Source organism: Euprymna scolopes, chromosome 11 (assembly GCF_053919585.1).
Source record: "Euprymna scolopes isolate OS-2025 chromosome 11, ASM5391958v1, whole genome shotgun sequence".
In the NCBI taxonomy this organism is placed as follows: domain Eukaryota; kingdom Metazoa; phylum Mollusca; class Cephalopoda; order Sepiida; family Sepiolidae; genus Euprymna; species Euprymna scolopes.
The window spans coordinates 138864421-138885065 of NC_136492.1; the positions used below are offsets into that span (position 1 = coordinate 138864421).

General features: G+C 33.3%; 1 protein-coding gene across 1 annotated transcript in view; it reads right to left on the reverse strand.

The window, feature by feature from the left end:
- Positions 1-214: 214 nt before the first annotated feature.
- Positions 215-20645, reverse strand: part of LOC145288248 (uncharacterized) — a 600777-nt gene continuing 580346 nt past the window's right edge. The window contains exons 9-10 of the mRNA XM_080136286.1: positions 18833-18947; positions 215-602 (exon numbers count right to left, since the gene is read on the reverse strand). The gene's annotated coding sequence lies outside the window, so the exon portion shown is untranslated. The remainder of the gene's footprint in view (positions 603-18832; positions 18948-20645) is intronic.

The following is a 20645-nucleotide window of genomic DNA, read 5'->3' on the forward strand; positions in this document are numbered from 1 at the left end:
ATTTTGTAGAAATATAATCAATTTCATTTTGAGATAGTTTTGTTCTTTATTATATCCACTTAAAATGAGGAAAATATTTATTCTTAATCATGTAACTTGGTCTGCATTTTTAGAATTCTGTTTTCCTGAAAAAGCATTGTACTGACCCTAATAAATATAACTGAATAGGGAATGACTTTAAGTTGAGTAAAAGTTAAGTGAAAGGAAATCATAATAGAATTTTCAACAACAAAATATCTATTTATTACTAAAACGTCTTACATATAATGAAACAATTCCGTTTTCCTTAAAAAAAGAAAAGAAAACTACTGCGTTCATGTTCAGATTGATGGTAATTCAAAATTTCTTTTTTAACAAGTTCCATTCGAAATATAAAAAATGTGAAGAGGTTTTGTACAGCAACATTAGAGTCAATCAAAGTTAATTGAAAAGAATGCATTAAATAACATCAACTTTACAAAATAAACATAATGGCCAAGAGTAGCCATGGCACGAATGTGCCGACAATGGAAATGAAACTTTATGATGCTAAACCATCGTACTCCACCTTCAGTTTCTCATAGCATTTGTTGTATTCACCATTTTCTCTTTTAAATATTTTCCTGAAAGAAGAAAACTTGTCATTAGTTCATTTACTACTTATTTTTAAACATAAATAATGACATTTATGTTCAACACTAAACTTTCATTCTATTAGCAACCACAAATTCTTTTTGTGTATGATCAATTATTTTGTATTTAATTGTTATCAAGTGTACTTTTTCTTTTTTACTGTATTTTTAAATATATATTTAAAAGATTTATTTAAAAACACAGTAAAAAAAGAAAAAGTACTCCAATTCATTGTTCAGGGTAAGTCAAAATCTCTGATTATCTTCATACACAATTAGGAATAAAAAATTTTTTTTAGGAATATTTTATACTTCTTTAAATTCACTTGTGGTTTCTGAATCCAAAAGTGACCCCGTCTTTTTTTCTGTATTATATCAGTTTTTAGTTACAAAGTATCCTTCTTTTTTTTTTTTTTTTAACAAAGGAGTCACCAGAGTCAGCACTTATCAAAGTTTGGAAGTCACTTGAGGATAAGGGTTATTGACACAATATTGTAGTAATCGTTAGTGATAGAAATTTGGAAAATTGAATTACTTAAGGGGACAGACCACCAAGAAATTGTTCATGTTGGACTTGAAGACAATCATATTGTAGTTAGCTGGAAAGCAGGGAAATGAAAGAGAGTTCCACAGGTGTGCAGTTTTAAGAAAGAAGCTTTGTTCATGAAATCTATATTTAGGTTTAGGCATAGATAAAGAGTGGGAGAAATTATTGATAGTGGTTTCAGCTAGACGAGCATTTTCATAAAAGTTTGGCAAGGAGGTACTATTGTAACACTGAAGAGAGGCCACATCAGACCTGTAGGGTTGATGTGACGTTTCTTTTGGTTAAAAGTGATTCTTTTGGTTAAAAGTAATTTTTTGTTCCCGGACGATGATCGGGTTTTGAAGGAATAAAAATTATTATTAATTTTTTTTTGTCAATAAATTCTGAGCTAAGTCTGTTGTTGAGATGGCGGCGGCAAAAGCGCCTTTGTAGCGAAAAGTTAAATCACATTCTAAACTTCAAAAGCGAAAAAGAATGCACAAAATATTTTAGCCAAAATACACAGGCGTTTGATCTGAAATAGCCGAAATCATAATTGTACAAGAACCAGAGAATTGGGGATTGCACACCTGCAATTGGCAAAACTATGAGCCAAGTTTGATCTGTGAGTTTGACAGTTGAAAAAGTCAGGTTGTTTTTGATCTGAAAGAAACACACGCAGTGACTCGGCATTGTGTTTTAGAACAAAGAATAGGAAAACAAATGAATTGTCCGAAATTTCAAAACAATAATACATATTTTTATGACGTATCGAGAATTGTCATTTGGTGAATCACGTCGAACGAAAATTGAAGTTATGAAATATTTTTGCTCGGATGGGAAAATGTGTTGTCCGATAAGTTCAAAGCGACAAATGCATTCTTGGTCTTTTGACGTAATCAAAATGTCTGATATAATGGAATGGCCGACAACCAGAACTTAATTCAAAGATAAACTAAAATTCCTTTGAATTATCAAAGCGAAAAATGAGATCAATAGATAATTTTAAAACAAATAAAATCGCGTGATTTACTTTAAGTCAAAGGAAAAATAATTTTCCTTGATATGGAAAAATTCCATTAGTAAGCCAGGGAGGAGTTAAATAATACAACGTGTAAGTTGGGCGTTAATTAAAGGAAGAGTCAATCCAATTTTGGAAATGGACCAATGAAAAAGGGCCCTGTCGAAGTATAATCAACCAATGAGAAAAGGCCCCGTCGAATTATAATCAAGCAATTTGATTGGTCGATGACGAACATGGGTGTCGTCATCCTTCCATAATTGTATTATAAAAGAAATGAAAAATCAGAGATTAAGTCAGAGTCCGGGTCTGAGATTGGGAATCAGAGTCAAAGAGAGCTAAGTCGAGTTGTTCCGTCTCGGCAAAATCACCTCTCCTCTCTCTCCCTCTCGCTTGTTGCCTGATAACTCAACGCTTATAACGTGTCGATCACTTAACGAGAATTACGCAAAATCCGCGATACCGACCAGGTATTTCAACAACAGAAGCTCAGTTGTAGAACTAACTGCTTGCTTGAATTAATTGTCAACTATATGTATATGCTGTAAATACTTCTTTTATGAATTTCTGAAATATATATTATATTAACCAACCTCCGGAGTTTTGTTGCTGATGTGCATTGATCCCTATATGTGTATATTTCTTTATTTGCCATTTGTGACACCGTATCCGTCAACGAACACCCAGAATAACTAGACGATCCACGGAGAACAGGCCTTGAGGACCGAGCATCCGAGAAGAATCCCCAACGCCTTAACGAAGAACTCACTGGGTGACGCGACATACTAACGGTTGGCAGACCTGGTTGCCCAGTCGACATATCATAACTGTACCGACCAGGGTGCAGATCATAACTGGGCTGCGATCAGAGGTTCAAGGTCATGTAAGACCACGTACAAGGTCACACTATAGATTGGAACTCAAATGAGCATGTGTCATGAAAATAACGATAAAGCAGAGACAGGCTTGCAATGTCTCTTTTGTGGGAAAGAGATTGCAGGGAAGAGAAAAGAACATCTCTCACTAGGCTATAAAATCTATTTTGAACTCTGTCAAGGCAGGATAAGTTGCTTCTAGCAACTCCTGCCCAGATGTGGCAACAGTACTCAATCCTTGGACGTACTTGGCTTTTATACAGGCAGAGAATTGCATCAGCAGTGAGTTATCTATTGGAGCAGTCGAATGATCCCACTATTTTTCCAGTGACTTTGGCAATGGATTTAATGTACGAGTTCCATGTCAGATCAAGAATAAAGGTCAGATCCAAAAGCTTGTCGAAACATGGAGCCTGCCCAAGACGGCAGTCATTCATTTCAATTGATGCCAGATGGAAATCAAAGTGTTGATGACGTAAAGATAGAAGCTTGGTTTTAGATGTATTAAAATTAACAAGCAACCTCTTTCCCCATTGTACTATGTGCTCAAGATCAGAGGAGAGAGAATCAGAGAAGTTTGTCATTTACAGCCTTTGAAGTGTTGCTATAGATGGTAGTGTCATCAGCATAAATGTCTACACATGATCTTAAGATGTGATTTGGGAGATCATTGACATAGATCAGGAAGAGAGGATGAACCTCTGAGAGACTACAGCATTAATACTGTGAGCCTCTAATTTCTACCCATCAACCACTTATTTTATGAACCTATCAGAGAGAAATGATTTAATAATTGAGAAGACATTTCCAGCTATACTGTTGCTGGAGATCTGTGAAGTAGATCTTTATGTCAAATGTTTAAAACATATTTTCTTACTAATGTTTTTATTTATGATATTCATGTACAGGCTATTGCTATTAGAAGTGAAATTGCGAGCCAGTCATTAAAAATGTATAATTTTATATTTGTATGTGTTTACTTTATAGAGAATTTTACTTTATGCTCCAACATGTTATTATCTCAAAAGTAGGTTGTAAAGAAAAACATAGACGAACTTTTGAAATCAGTCAATTGTAATCTAAATCAGGTGAAACTTGAACTCAAGAGAGTTCAATATTGTTCCTCAGTATAGTCATTCTAGCTAAATGATAAAAGATACCGAATTTTAACCAACAATAAATTCACCTAATATGCTCTACTGTTGTTATTATTATTTTTTTTAGATCATTTTCATTTTTGCATTTTAAGAATTTTCATCAATAAGAAAAGAAAGATAATTAGGTTATCGTCAGTTACTTGATAAAATAGAAAAATTATAAAAAGTGCCTTCTTCTAAAACTACTCTACTGATACCTGCAATCAGTGAAAATAAATCTTAAATATAAGGTGGACTCTATCTGAGACCTGTGTGCTTACTTTCTTATTTTCTTTTACCAAGAGAGAGCAAATATCTGGAGGCAAAACACACATATCTGCCAACTTCTTCAATTTTTTTAATTGGTCATGAACGATAAAGAAGCATGATTCAGATTAAAAATATTTTAGTTTTATTCTTCTTCAGACTGAAGGGGTAAATCACCATAAAAAAGTCATACTTTATGTAAAAGTCATCAAAAACGTTTACAAAATCACAAAAATAGTCAACAAATTATAAGCAAATCTCAAAATCATAAAACAATCACAAAGGCATAAAAAATCATCACAAAATAAAATTGAAAGTCATAAAATATAATCAGAATTAAAAAAAAAGCCACAAAAACATAAAATATTATGGAAAACAGCAAATTTAAAAACGATTTTCTATGCTAATTTTCAAGTGATTCATCTTTTTCTTCAACCACTTTGACTTTTTGTACTTGTGACTTTCATTATAGAGGAATACATAAAGGCATTTACTTCTTTTTACATTCATATATTTTTTGGAGAAACGATATTTGCTACAACTAAAATATCTCTAGTTCATATCGACTATCAAAAAGTGTGTGTATTTTCTTAGAAAATACAAACAATGATAATACCAGTCCTTATTAACTTTTCTCTATTCCAAAATTATAAATTAATGCTTGTTGATAAAATTTCTGATTATTTTGAAAATGGATATATGTAACCACCATCATGTTACAGTAATTAAATTCTCATGTCAATTTCGAATGGATTAAAGGTGCTCACCTACAGCATCTTAATCGATCACTTGTATTCAAAACTGCAATAATGTTTTCTTGGTTTGGTTTCTATTTTTTGGCATACCAACTATTGGATCAGCCCATAAGTTCTCTCCAGATCGTAATTCTTTAAAGTTGAATAGTGAATGTAAAAGTCTAATGCGGCTAAATATTATACATATATATAATTATAAATAATTATTTTTATATCTACAGACACAAGCTTTTCATACTTTTGCAATCTTCAGTGCAGGAAATGATGATTGCTACTGATTTGGAAATTCAAATCCAACTACAAAGTTACCTTTAACTCCATATGCTAGAAATGTTATCTCTTGGCCACCATCAACCGAAATGAGAATTAAGGGAAATTAAGAACTTTAAATATCAAATACAGGCACAACATTAAGACAGTCAATAGTGATCAAACAACCATGAATCATGATCTCGCATAAGGCCATTAAAATAGATACATTTACTTCAATTAAATATTCTCAATTAACATTAAATTTCAGAGAATTAAGTCTGGACAGATTTATATGATATCTTGATATTATTAGGTTATTAAATGATAAAGCAAAATTCCTATTTGTAAATGATTCATTGTTCACAATCAATTGAACACAAGTTGCTATTTTATGCATAGCTTGAAGAAAATTGTGGGTTAATAAATTTTCTGATGGTGTTAATGTGTAAATGACCATAATAAATCCATGAAAATTTTAACAAAAAATACCCAATTCACAACCAACGTTGGTATACATTATGTCAATCATACACCTTCACATTAGTATCCCATTTAGTATCTAGCAATTATCATACACTAGCATGGGTGCCCGGCGTTTCCCGGGTGTTTGGAGGTGTATGCTTAGCAGACAAAAAAAAAAAAAACGCAAAAACGGTCAATTTTTTTAACTTTGTCCCCTATTATGACCTCTTAAAATTTATTGTTTTGGGCTCAAATCGAGTTATTATCCATGTCCAAGGAATCTATATCTAAAATTTCAAGTGTTTAGACCTCAAATTGTCGGAGGAGTTTGGTAGAGTTCTCAAAGGTCAAATCGTTGAACTTTGACCCATTAACAGCCACATTTCTGGGCAAAAACTGATCACAGATTTTCCCAAATCTCAGTAATCTGTATATCAAATTTTGTGTCTGTAGATTTAAAATTGACAGTTATTGCGTAGGGAAATGTACACAGACAGACACACAGACACATTCACTTTTATAGATATACTAGCATGGGTGCCTGGCGTTGCCCGGGTATTTGGAAGTGTATGTTGAGCAAAAAAAAAAAAAAAAAAAAAAAAAAAAAAGTCTATTTTTTTAACTTTGACCCCTATTATAACCCCTTAACATCTATTGTTTTGTGCTCAAATATAGTTATTTAGTTAGATCCATGTCCAAGGAACCTATATCTGACCGAAAACCGATCACATAGATTTTCCCAAATCTCAGTACCCTGTATATCAAATTTTGTGTCTGTAGATTTAAAATTGACAGAGTTATTGCGTAGGGAAATGTACACAGACAGACACGTTTATTTTTATAGATATACTAGCATTTCAGTCCGGCGTTGCCCGGGTGTTTTGAGGTGTATGCTGAGCAAAAAAAAACCAAAAAAAAACAAACAAAAAAAAAACGGTCAATTTTTTAACTTTGACCCCTGTTATGACCGCTTAACATTTATTGTTTTAGGCTCAAATCGAGTTATGAAGTTAAATGCATGTCCATGGAACCTAAATATAAAATTTCAAGTGTTTAGACCCGGAATTGTCGGAGGAGTTTGGTAGAGATCTCAAAGGTCAAATTGTTGAACTTTGACCCATTAAACGCCCAATTTCTGGCCAAAAACCGATCACATAGATTTTTCCAAATCTCAGTACCCTGTATATCAAATTTCAAGTCTGTAGACTGAAAATTTACAGAGTTATTGTGATGGAAAATGTACACAGACACACAGACAGACAGAAACGTTCACTTTTATAGATATATAGACTAGCATGGGTGCCAGGCGTTGCCCAGGGTGTTTGGAGGTGTTTACTGAGCAAAAAACAAAAAAAAAAGGTCAATTTTTTAAACTTTGACCCCTATTATGACCTCTTAAAATTCATTGTTTTGGGCTCAAATCGAGTTATTAAATTAGATCCATGTCCAAGGAACCTATATCTAAAATTTAAAGTGTTTAGACCCCAAATTGTCGGAGGAGCTTGGTAGAGTTCTCAAAGGTCAAATCATTGAACTTTGACCCCTTACCAACCAAATTTATGGCCGAAAATCGATCACAAACATTTTCCCAAATCTCAGTACCCTGTATATCAAATTTCAAGTCTGTAGACTGAGAATTAACTGAGTTATTGTGACGGAAAATGTACACAGACACACAGACTGACAGACACGTTAACTTTTATAGATATACTAATATTTTGGCCCGGCGTTGCCCGGGTGCTTGGAGGTGTATGTTGAGCAAAAAAAACAAAAAAAAACGGTGAATTTTTTTAACTTGACCCCTATTATGAGCTCTTAACATTTATTTAATTGTCGGAGGAGTTTGGTAGAGTTCTCAAAGGTCAAATCGTTGAACTTTGACCCCTTAACAGCCAAATTTCTGGCCGAAAACCAATCGCATGGATTTTTCCAAATCTCAGTAACCTGTATATCAAATTTCGAGTCTGTAGACTAAAAATTGACAGAGTTATTGCCTAGGGAAATGTACACAGACACACAGACAGACAGACAGGCAGACACACAGACACGTTCACTTTTATAGATAGATAGATAGATAGATTTATTATTTGAAGATGATTTAATGACAATTTATTCATGTAAAATATATTTTCATATTAAAGAAATTTAAAACTTTTCTCTGTAAATATAATTCAAGTTTTTTGCACATTCTTTAAACTTTGGACAAAATATCACTTGGTGTCAGATTTACTACTACTACTACTACTATAGCATATCATTATTATTATCGGTTTAATGTCTGTTTATATGCTGCATGTATTGGTCAGGTTTTAGAAACTGATTTTCAAATGAACCTATGTGTGGCCAGATTTTTATTTATCCATCTTATAGTCCATCCTTACCGTGTTCTTCCATGTTCTCATTGGCATTCCGCTACAAAGTGACTCTGACATCTCAACTTTTCTACATCTATTAACCAAAGAACTGTTATCTATTCTTTGAATGTGACTATACTATTAAAGAGATTTTTACACACATATCCAGATACTATTTAATCTTCATCTGAAGTCATCAGATCTAAGCTGGTCTTTAAAACTCACATTACAAATCCATTGTATCATTTTCATATTCAACTGTATGCGATGTACTCAACCATTACTGACCATGTTTCGCTGCCATACATCAAGGATATTTTTCACAGACAAATACTAAAATCAGCATACAGCATATCAACTGTACAAAACTTGGAAAATGCATCTAAGACACAAATGAAAAGCAATAGATTCAGTACAAAATTCTTTATACTCTTTACACATTAAAAATGTCACTAACTGTGCTGCTACTTCTAACACTACTATGAGCATTCTATGCATTTCTTAAACAACCTTCACCAACTCATTTGCTTCAGTTTACAAAAAGTCCAACAGGCCACATCTCTTGAGTTTAGGGCAAGTTGTGAGAAAAAAGTCTAGTAGACTCGCATACTGGCCGTCATTGTCGGGCAAATGGGTGGGTTCATGAACAACCTGAGTGAGGTCATAAGCAATGGAGAAATCATGACAGAACCTCCCCTCATCATCGGTCTTGTTTGAGTGGGTTAACCATTCGACGTTGTGAACATTGAAGTCTCCACATACGGATAAGCAGATAGAACTTGGTCAATTTTCTCAGATATGCTTTTGAAGATAGTAACTCTGCTGTTGTGGGGGCGATAGAGAGTATATATAAATGCAGTAGTGTGAGCTAATGCAACCTGGAAGCACATTTAGGGTAAGTTAGAATCTTCTCTGGAGATGTCCCTACCACATGAAAAGCCATCTTTAATATAGGCACATATTCCATGCTCATGGCGATCTTGGGGGTCAGATTTAGAAGTTAAGTTAGAGTAACCTTTAATTGCAAACTCTTCTAGGGAAATACCGTGGCCTTCGTTATAAAGATGGCCGGCCAGCTGAAAAAATGACGTCATCGCCGAGGTCCCAACAAGCAAGATATGTGGAACTCTTAGATTGTCAATAATGAACAGTAATTTTTACAGACAGCGTTACAAAACTTCAAAATTGGATTAAAATAAAGAAATAAAGAAAGAACACGATTTATACTGAAACTCATCTAATATTGATAATAAAAAAATAATTAAAAAAAACACAAGTTATTTGTTTAAGTATATTAGCAATTGAATATTTCGTTGTATTATAGATTTTAAAGATTAGAATGCGTTCTTTAATTACTTATAAATTACATTTTAAAAAGTGAAGGAACACGATTTGATTTGAAATAAACTTGAAGTTTATTTAATATAATTAAATGAAAATTATGCATGTAAGATTGTGAATATTTAAAGCAGAACACAAGCAAAACATTTGATATGAGTTAAGACAATAAACAAATATTAAAATTAAACTTTTTTTAAAATCAAAATGAATACTTTTTAATCAAAATGAACAATATTTTTTTTTAATCAAAATGAATATTTTTTAATCAAAATTAACTGAGTTATTGTGACGGAAAATGTACACAGACACACAGACTGACAGACACGTTCGCTTTTATAGATATACTAATATTTTGGCCCGGCGTTGCCCGAATGAATATTTTTTAATCAAAATGAACCACAATATTTTTTTCAAAATCAGAAACAATATTTTTAATAAATTCATGAAATATTGCACAGTAAAAAAATAATTAACCTAAAGAAAAAATCATGTTTCTTATTTAAGATTATTTCACCACATAACAAAAATAACATGCAAAATCATTTTTTTATATCCATATTTTCAGTTTGTTAAAATACGTGGGTTTGTATTACTGTACACATAGATTCGAAAAAGTTGTCAAAAAACAAATATATAACAAATAAATGTTATCAAAGGCAAGATAAGTTACTTTTCTGCCAAACTGGATATATTTTTCGTGTTTTTATTCAATGTAACATGTTTATTCAGCTCGAAAAACATAGTGTTTACCGATGTATGCGAAAATTCAAGATGGCGTCTCACACCCTCTTTAACACCGTAAGTTTGGAAAAAGGTGTTATAAATAAAAAACTATTCAAAATACTATTAAAAACCCGCCGAATATATGTCAACCTATGTCACGGTAACATATATTGAGCGAGTTTTTAACAGTATTTTATCCGGTTTTTTATTTATAACATCTTTTCCCACACTTACCGTGTTAAAGAGAGAATCAGACCCCATCTTGAATGTTCCAATACATCGGTAAACACTGTATGGTTTTCGAGCTGAATAAACATGTTACATTGAATAAAAACACGAAAAATATATCCAGTTTGGTAGAAAAGTAACTTACCTTGCCTTTGATAACATTTATTTGTTATATATTTGTTTTTTGACAATTTTTTCGAATCTATGTGTACAGTAATACAAACCCGTTACTTTTCTACCAAACTGGATATATTTTTCGTGTTTTAATTCAATGTAACATGTTTATTCAGCTCGAAAAACAGTGTTTACCGATGTATTCGAAAATTCCAGATGGCGTCTGATTCTCTCTTTAACACGGTAAGTTTGGGAAAAGGTGTTATAAATAAAAAACCGGATAAAATACTGTTAAAAACTCGCTCAATATATGTTACCGTGACATAGGTTGACATATATTCGGCAGGTTTTTAATAGTATGTTGCATAGTTTTTTATATATAACACCTTATCCCAAACTTACTGTGTTAAAGAGAGAATCAGACGCCATCTTGAATTTTCGAATACATCGGTAAACACTATGTTTTTCGAGCTGAATAAACATGTTACATTGAATAAAAACACGAAAAATATTTGGTAGAAAAGTAACTTATCTTGCCTTTGATAACATTTATTTGTTATATATTTGTTTTTTGACAACTTTTTCGAATCTATGTGTACAGTAATACAAACCCAATTACGTTAATAAAATGAAATGAAAAGACCACGAGTGAACGCGCGTTTTTTTTTTTTTAGTTTAGTTTCATATATATATATAAATAAGTATTTTTAAATTTTATCTTTCTAGCTTTAAAAAAAAGTTTAAAAATTTTATCAGCCGGCATAATTTATTTTTAAATATTGAAAAATTTCAGGAAAATTAATTTTTGCTAGATTTTTAAATCACGTGTTTTAAAGAATCGATGTTGTCTCGCATTTTCATTAGTTTTGTATGCTGTAAATTTTTTTTTTTAATATTAGCAATTTATTTGAAGCTTCTTCTTTTGAATGGTAAAAAATTTAGGATGATAATATTGAATTAAATTATAGTTACATCGTGTTAAATACAGGGGGGGAGCACGTTAAAACTTACTTTGCTGAATGGAGATGGTGTAAAATCTTTTTTTTTTACTGCATTATAATTCTTTATCTTTCAGAAATGAAAATACTGTCAATTTTTGGTCCTTTATGATAATTTCCTCAGCAATTTGGAACGATTCACTGTGAAGGCATTTTAATAAAAAAAGAAATATTACACTGACTCCAAGACGTTACGAGTGCCTACCGGTGACTACCGGTGTCACCGGTAAGGACTATCCATGATGACGTCAGCAGATTAAATTATTTTTGCCCACCGGCCATCTTGTCTTTAAGATGGTCTTGGAAATAGCCTGTCCAATGCCAGTTTCGTTTAAAAATAAAAGGTCTGGTTTAGTCTCCTGTAATTGGGTTTCAACCTCTGTAAGGGTAGAGCGTAGACTCCTGATGATGGAGAAGGAGACATGGTAGTAGGGGTCTATGTTGGAAGTTGGGGAACCGGGTTTAATCATGTATTTTTTCTTAAAACTTGTCATGATGGAATTTTGGAATTTTTGGACTAGGTCGTCAGATTTACTTAGAGCAGGACAGAGAGGGGAAACTAAGAGAGAAAAAGAAACGAAGAATCTTTTTTTTTTGTAGAACATGATAAGGTAAAGCCGTAACAATTACCCACTAATATGGCATCGAGAGGCCCCCACCAGAAGCTACTGCATGGTCCAGAATCCATTCATCAAATGGCAATACAGCAGGCCCAGTACTTTGCACCTGCTGATAGGACAGCCTCCTTAGTGGTTTATCCAAGGTTCGGGTCCCTGACTATCAGGCGGATAACGTCAGCCCAGATAAAACGTTTACCTCCAGCACCCTTACTAGTGACATGGCTACAAGGATAGACATAGAAACAGAAAATTTCCGCTATCTCTGCCAACTGTTCACGCAAAATACTGCCAACCTAGAAAAAGGCTTTTTCTTCTCCCTTTGTCAGAAAAATCATTCATTAAAAAATGAGGACTGAGGGACAAATAAGGAGAAGCAAGAGTAACGGGAGCTGCCGATAATGCATCCACAATACGTTTTCTACTATCCATTGAAAAAAAAAAAAAAATTATTAAAGTATTATACTTAATAAAAGTCTAACAGACATATTTAAGGGAAAGTATGGTGATAGATTCCCCTCTCATGAAATAAAAATGAATACAATTACCTAATCTATTTTTGCAATCAACTTGGTAGATAAATAAACATTTATGGACGAGAAAAAAGCTAGCATTTAATAAAACAGAAATACATAAATTAAACACTGAAATAAAATATAGTTATTAATATTTGAATCTAAAAATAAAAAGTATGATTAATATAGAAGTCACTTATCTTGAAAAAACACTTCCGTCTCCAAAATGCAAACTGTAGAAAAGAATTTAAGTTTTAATAACAACAGCGTTCAAAAGACTCTATTGCTTAGGCTTAAGTGCTAAAGATAGAATACTTGTCAGGTAGGCGTTATTGGATTTTTCTCTGCCGATAAATAGAAGAGCTTCCGACTTTTTTTGTTTTTACCTCTGTCAGTATAAATGTTCATAATCTGTATAGTCATGAAGGATGTCATGTATTTTATCTATAAAGATGGGTTTAATTGTGTTGGATTTGAGGTGTTTGGAAAGATTAAATAATATAGTAGTATGTTTTGGATGTTTGAGTGGTTTTACAGAGTTGCTGGAAAGCCAGGGTGTAGAAGCTTTGTGGATTTGCGAGATGTTAATCTTGGCTTTGTCTTTTATTTCTTTCATGTGGAGACCATAAGGCTTGATTGCTTTTTCTTTTTTTTGGGGGGAATAGGGTTTGGTGTCTGGGGTGAGATACACTCTGATATATAGGGCTTGAGGTGTTATATGCAAGTTTTGTATAGGCTAATTTTGTAGGTCTCATTTCAAGTGCAGGTTCATTCCTTTCTGCATTGAGACTCTCGACTGGTGTAGTGGTAAATGCTCCAAATGCCAGTCGGAGTCCTTGGTGAATTGTATTGAGTTCTCTGATGTAGGATTTTCTTGTTGCACCATAGATAAAGCAGCCATAATCCAACTTTGATTTTATCAGTGTTTGGTAGAGTTTAAGAACTGTTTTGCGATCAGCTCCCCAGTTTGTATGAGCTATAGTTCTCACAAGTTGCATCCTTTGGTTGAAATTTTTTCTTAAGTATTTTATGTGGGGGATGAAGGTGAGTTTTGATTCCAAAATATTTGTATTGATTTATAACTGGTAGTTTATTGTTAATTTTTAGCTCAGGGTCAGGATGCATTTTTATATGTTGGCAGAAGTGGACACATTTGGTTTTAGTTTGAGAAAAGCTGAACCCGTTTTTGGTAGCCCAGCTGCTTATTTTGTTGATGCATAGTTGTAGGTATCGTTCAATAATGTTAAAACTTATCATGAGGTTGCCAACATAGATGGTATAGTTTGTTCTGGAATTTAGGTTATTTGTTATATTGTTTATTTTTACATTAAAAAGTGTGACTGAAAGAATTCCACCTTGGGGAACTCCCAATTCCTGTTTTTCGGACTTTGATAGGATGTTTCCTAGTCTTACTTGGAAGGTTTTGTCACTCAGGCAGTTTTTTAATAAATGTTGGCATTCTGCCTTTTCGACCTAGTTCATTCAGGTCTGTTAATATTCTGTACTTCCAAGTGGTATCGAAGGCTTTTTATATGTCAAAGAAAACTGTTACTACATGTTCTTTAAGGATGAAGGCTTCTCTAATATAGGTTTCCAAATTGATCATGTGGTCAATAGAGCTTCTGCCCTTTTGGAAGCCTGCTTGGTGTTCAGAGATTAGGTGATTTATTTCTAAATACCAGGTTAGTCTTCTATTGATCATTCACTCCAGGGTTTTGCACATGCAGTTTGTAAGTGCAATGGGATGGTAGTTTGTTACATCTGAGGGGTCTTTTGAAGGTTTAGATATGGGTATTTGAATTTAGTTAGCTGACATAAGTTCGCCATGTTGATTACTTAGCTTGCTTAATGGTTCTGCAAACTTTGGGTCTATTTTTTTTTTTTTTTGTAATTTTCTAAATTTTCTTTGGTTGGCTATTAAATTTTCTGATTGCTGTTTGTCTGGCTCTGAGTGCTACTTTGCAATCTTTATTATACCAAGGCTAGTTGTATCTTGTTGCTGGGGAGCTTTTAGGAATACTTTTCTCAGCTGTGATATTTAGAGTGTTCATGAAGTGGATGATTTCATCTTCTTTTCTTGAATTAGCTTCTTGCACTAAGTTTGTTTGGCACATTTTTTTGAAATCTTCCCAGTTGGCCTTATGCAAGTTCCATCGGGGTGTTTTAGTGTCATTCTCTGGTTCTTGACCTTCTAGGATGATCAAAAAGTGATCACTCCCACAGGTCTTGTGATGTACTTTCCATTCATATTCTGTAAAAATAGCTGAAAGTATTCCGGAGCTAGGGTGAAGATAGGTGTTTGTTCCATTGTTAAATAGACATAATTGGTTTTCATCTAGAAAATTTGCAATAATTTTACCTCTTCGGCTTGTTTGTTTCCCCATCGTTTCATTGTTTCCTCATAGTTCATTAAAGTCACCCATGAGGATAAAAGGTTTAGGTGGAACTTTTGGAGTGCTAAAATGTAATAATATAAGTATTGGTTGGTATTTTTTCTGAGTTTTTCTTTATAAAGATTCTTTAAAGACTCCTTGTTTGCTCAGTTCATTCTGGATTTCTTCTGGTGAAGCAAGTGATAGTTCCCAGCTTCGGATGAATCCTTTGCATTGATTTAATCTATTGTGTGGGGTGACTTTAATGCTAATGTTATGAAAAGTTTTCATATTTTCTAAGTTTAGACTTTGGCTTATTGTTTCAATTTCAGTCAATAAGTTGCCATCTTTTGTTTGTTTTTTGTTTACCATTTTTGGGTTTATTTTCCTAGTTAGCAATTTTCAATAAGAAATGGAGACATTTTTGGCATCAGAGTTTCTTCCAGTAACTTTATTACATAGTACTTGGGAAATCTGGATTTTCTTCACTTTCAGAGTCAGATAAGTAACATTTGGGTTTTTTTTTGTTGTTTTGTTTCGACATAAATATGGGTAAGACTTTCTTTGTCTGTGTTCCTCACCCACTCGGAGCCTGATATTGGGATTTGTCAAGGGGGAAACCCATTCGCCTTGACAGAGTCAGGGCTACACAGGAAGTATACTCAGTCAGGTGGGAAATACCGAGCATCTGTCATCAAATTTGTTTTGGTACTCTTGCATAATTTGACCCGAATTCTCGTGAATTCCCGTCAAGCATGGATCAGGCGAGACTGGCAATCATTGGTGTCAACCGAGCGTTGTTCAAATGTTGAAACGCTAACTCAACTTTTTATTTTATTTATTTAATTTTTTTCTCTGCTATGTTTTTAGTAATTTTTAAGGTGATATTGAGGGGGTGAGGTGACTTTTTATTTTCTGATTAGTTACTTATTTATTATTTATATATAATGCACTTACTGATCCGCGCTATTTTTTAAATCATATTTCCAAGTTTAATTAGTTTTATGATAGTTTTTTTTATTCAATTGTAAGGTTAAAGTACAGAATAGGTACAAAACACCCTCCCCTCCCAATATTAAGAATGGCCTTTTAAATAATAATGTTATTTTAGCACAGATCAATAAGTGGATGAGTACCGAAAAAAAAAAATGGTTACAAAAAAGAAAACAAAACAAAAAAAAAACTTGTACTTATGCCTAACAATTATACGGTTAAAAAATCAACAGAAAGTTTGTTTTTACAAACTTTCTGTTGATAAATATTTAAAAAAAAAAAAATTAAATACTAAAATGAAATAAACATTTTCATTTTTCAAGGTAGTTTTTTTTTGTTGTTATTTTTGATTATTTGCATTTGTATTTTTTCCGGTTTGTTTTTTGTTTTTTCATTAGTCTGTGTCTGTTAGGGCTCTCGGCTGACACCGAAAATTGCCGGTCTCGTCTGATCCATGTTTGACGGGAATTCACAAGAATTCGGGTCAAATTATGTAAGAGTACCTTTGTTTCACTACCCAAATCTAGAGTGAAAAAAGTTGTGTTTGCAGCCGTATCGAAATTGTGTTCTTCACTTGCTGATTGACCCTTAGCCAGCACCTTCAAACGTCTGCTTTGAGGATGGAAGTTTGTTGGTTTCTGTGTTTTTGTTTGTGAGAGGATTTCTTTTAATAATTTTAAAATTTCAGTTTATTTAGTCTAAACCATTAATAGTGGACATAGAGCTTGACCTGACCAGCCGATTGATTGGATCGGGCCCCTCCAACCACCCATTTAGCCAAAGTAAGGGCCAAAGTCATGTGTTGTTCATGAACTTGTCCTCCAAGACCTTCAATCACCAGGATTCCGTCATGGGTAGCCATTCATGGCCAACAGGTGGCCCCATCGAGGGACTTTTACCCTCTGCAGGGGGGCAGTTGGTGTATTCTAATGTCCCACTGACAGGGCCGTGGAAGTTGAAGGCTCAATCCTCAGTGTGGGTGATACCCAAAATAAAATTGTGAATTACTTAAGACTTCTACCCAGTCATAGATGATGGAATGAGAGCATGCTTTCTTTGTGGATTAAATAAAGGATTCTGTTTGAAATTCCGTACAGATTCCCAAATTGAATAGAAAGATTCCTGAGTTTGACAAAGTACACTTAAAAAAGGTTGGTGGTTACTTTGACCAAAATGTTGTGCAAATAGCACTCAAGATGTGAACAGTAGTCTGAAGAATCCAAATAATATGAATATTCAATCCTCATCACAACATTTTAGAACCATATTCTTACATTCTTTAGCATTAATGAAAATATAACTTAATATGGGATTCAGCAGTGGAGTTTTTTGGCTTCCTCACTATTTTCAGTCAATGTTGGAACATGAGTGCTACTGGTTATTTACAATTTGATTTTATTATATAATTGTTGTGAGAAGGAATGATAATAAATAAGACAATATATTTACAAAAGTAGGTGAATACAGAATTACTAAACAATATGTTATAGAAAGATTGCCCCCAAACTACTTCAAGACTCTGCCATAATCTCCTCTATACAGAGGATCTGGAATAGTCCATATATTCACAAAATAAGAATTTAATACAAGTCTTAATAAAATTCAAACAGAAACTAAAATGGCATTGTACAGTTGTTATTCCATTTTCAGTAGAGGATGTCTAAGGCTTTTCTGAAAATTTATGAAATTAGATGTGCAATATGAGTTATAAATAAGAATTAGTGGATTATTATAATGTAGCGTAATATTTTGAGAATCTATAACAATAATCATAACACACTAAAAAACATTTTTTTCATATGTAATATGATGACTCTATTACAATTAAGCAATGAAATAATAATCATACCAGATTACAAAAGAACTTTGAATTGTGACAGTATGCAAACTTGTCAGGGGAAAAGTGGGTATTTCTTTTTTGTTTGACAGGCAGAGTATGACTAGCATCTTCTCAAGCTGTACATGTTGAAAATAAGCATAACCACAGGATATCAGGTGCTGATTGAAAAGCTTGATAGCATATTTCCTCAGGATAAAACGTGATCTTTTCATGTCTATTTCGTATTGGAAACTTTCAAAAGAGAGCTTGATGACAGCATTGAAGAATAGTTAAATGAATTTGATGGCTGAGTTTATAAACTAAAAGAAATAAATGTAGAGCTCGCTGATACTATACTAGCATGTAGTTTTGTTTTTGAAAACTATAACCTAGCGTATTTATGTTTTTAAATAGTCACATTAACAACATTGGAGATGACATCAGATAATGTGAAATAAACATCAAAACATGATTTTTTATTTGCAGACTTTGCAAACATTGGACTAGTAGTGATCTTTATTCCAGCAATAATAAAAAGAAGAATGTGCAAGTGTTATTAAATACTTTAAATGATGGAATGGATGCTTTAATTGCAAAGGCAATTGATTTCGTCCTTTAGCCACAAAATCTGCTTGTGTAAAGCATGGCTTACCAGATTCTTAGATACTATTCATACAATGAAGAAAAAATATGGAAATTGAGTCATCCAATTCCATGAACAAATTTGGAGATGTGCAGAAAATAAAAACTGAAAAGTGTTAGAATACCTTGTGGTATGGCTGAAAAGAAATTGCAAATAAGAACATTTTTTTATTTTATTTTAGAGCCAAAGTAAAAGAAAAAGAAAACTTACAAAACTTCATCTTTGAATGATTCAGTAAAATGCTCGGTTATGTTTGGTTGCAGACTTTTCTGACACATCTCTTCGTTGTTTTTGCCTGCCTCAATATCTGCTTCAATGGCAACGACTAAAAGAAACATAATTTATGATTTAATTTTACAGATTATTTCGGATGAAATGATTTTAAAGTTAAATGTGAGATGAGCATATCAAGTCAGCGGTTAGTTTGAAAAGTAATTTTAATTCTTATCTAATTTACCATTACCATTTGTAAGGTGAAACATATTTGCTTAATTTATTACTATATAGCACACATGAGGAAAATACAGGCAAAGTCAATATACACATTTATATGCTGACAAAAGTAAAATCGACTTATAACACAACTGCACATGCAATAAACAGCCTATAAAACAAACAATAAACATTACTCATTGTAGGGCTTTACCAAACGTGTTAGGCTACGAATACAAGGCAAACTTCTTCGTATTTCCAAGCATATGGACACCTGTTTGGCCGTGGTGAATTCCAGTTCTCTCCTGGAGTAGCTTTACTCAGTTTACCTACAGGGGAATAACAACTTAACAACTGGTGTCAATCTACATTGTTCCTTACAAGATCCCTATTCACATAATGTAGAGTATCTGGAAATGGAAACACACAAAAAAATAAACTCATTATATTTATTTGGAAACAAAATTATTCAGACATCTAGGCTATCTTGCAACTATGTCTAAACCTGTATCTTTTGTAGAGAATCTTTTTCACACGTCATGTCTAGATACTAAGATTGGATGTGCTAATTCTGAGTATGCATCCTCCAATACTGCAGGTTTTACATGGTCTACCAAAATTAAATGGACTGCAATATGCTGGTTACAGAGAATCTGACCTAACTATATCATGGATAAATACATGAGTATACATATTTAAATGTTTAAGTAAAAATACCTTATTTTTCATCTGAACGAGAATATGCCATCTTGGTCATTTCTTATTTCTGTGGTCAGTTAATAGATGTGATGATGTCACTTAATTATTTTAGTGCCTCAAAGAAATACTGTGTTGGTAGCAACAATGTGGCTCCATACAAGGTTTCTACTGCTGAACAATACCTTTCTTTACTGTGGTGCACAGCCCTAAATGTTTTAGTTAGAGGTGTTTTAGCCACTTGTATTATTAGTAAGCTCTGCATATAAAGAAGCTTTCAAGCTGCGAGTTAATCGTTCAATCATAGCTTATACCACAGCTTAGTTCAATCACTAGCTTACACCACTTCATTTATATTTGCCCTCTATCGCCCCCACAACAGTGGAGTTACTATCTTTAAGAGCATATCTGAGAAAATTGACCACATCCTGTCTGCTCATCCTTCGGCTAGCATTCACATTTGCGGTGACTTCAATGTCCATAATGTGGAATGGCTGACCCACTCAAATAAAACCGATGACGAGGGGAGGTTTTGTCATGATTTTGCCATTGCCTATGACCTCACGCAGATTGTTCGCGAACCCACCTGTGTGCCCGATACACCTGGTCAATATGCAAGCCTTCTAGACCTTTTCCTCACAACTTCCCCTGAGTTGTATTCATGTCCCGTTCTATCTCCTCTGGGATCCTCTGACCACTCTGTTGTAGCAGTTAAGATAAAAATTAAAAGTAATAAGTCTTCAGACGTACCTCTCCACCGTACTGCATATCGATATTCTATGGCTGACTAGGATAGCTTCCGTACATTCATATCTGATCTACCTCTGCATTCCATGTTTAAAAAGGATGTGTCCTCTATAGTATCAGATTTGACCGAATGGTTAATAATAGGCAT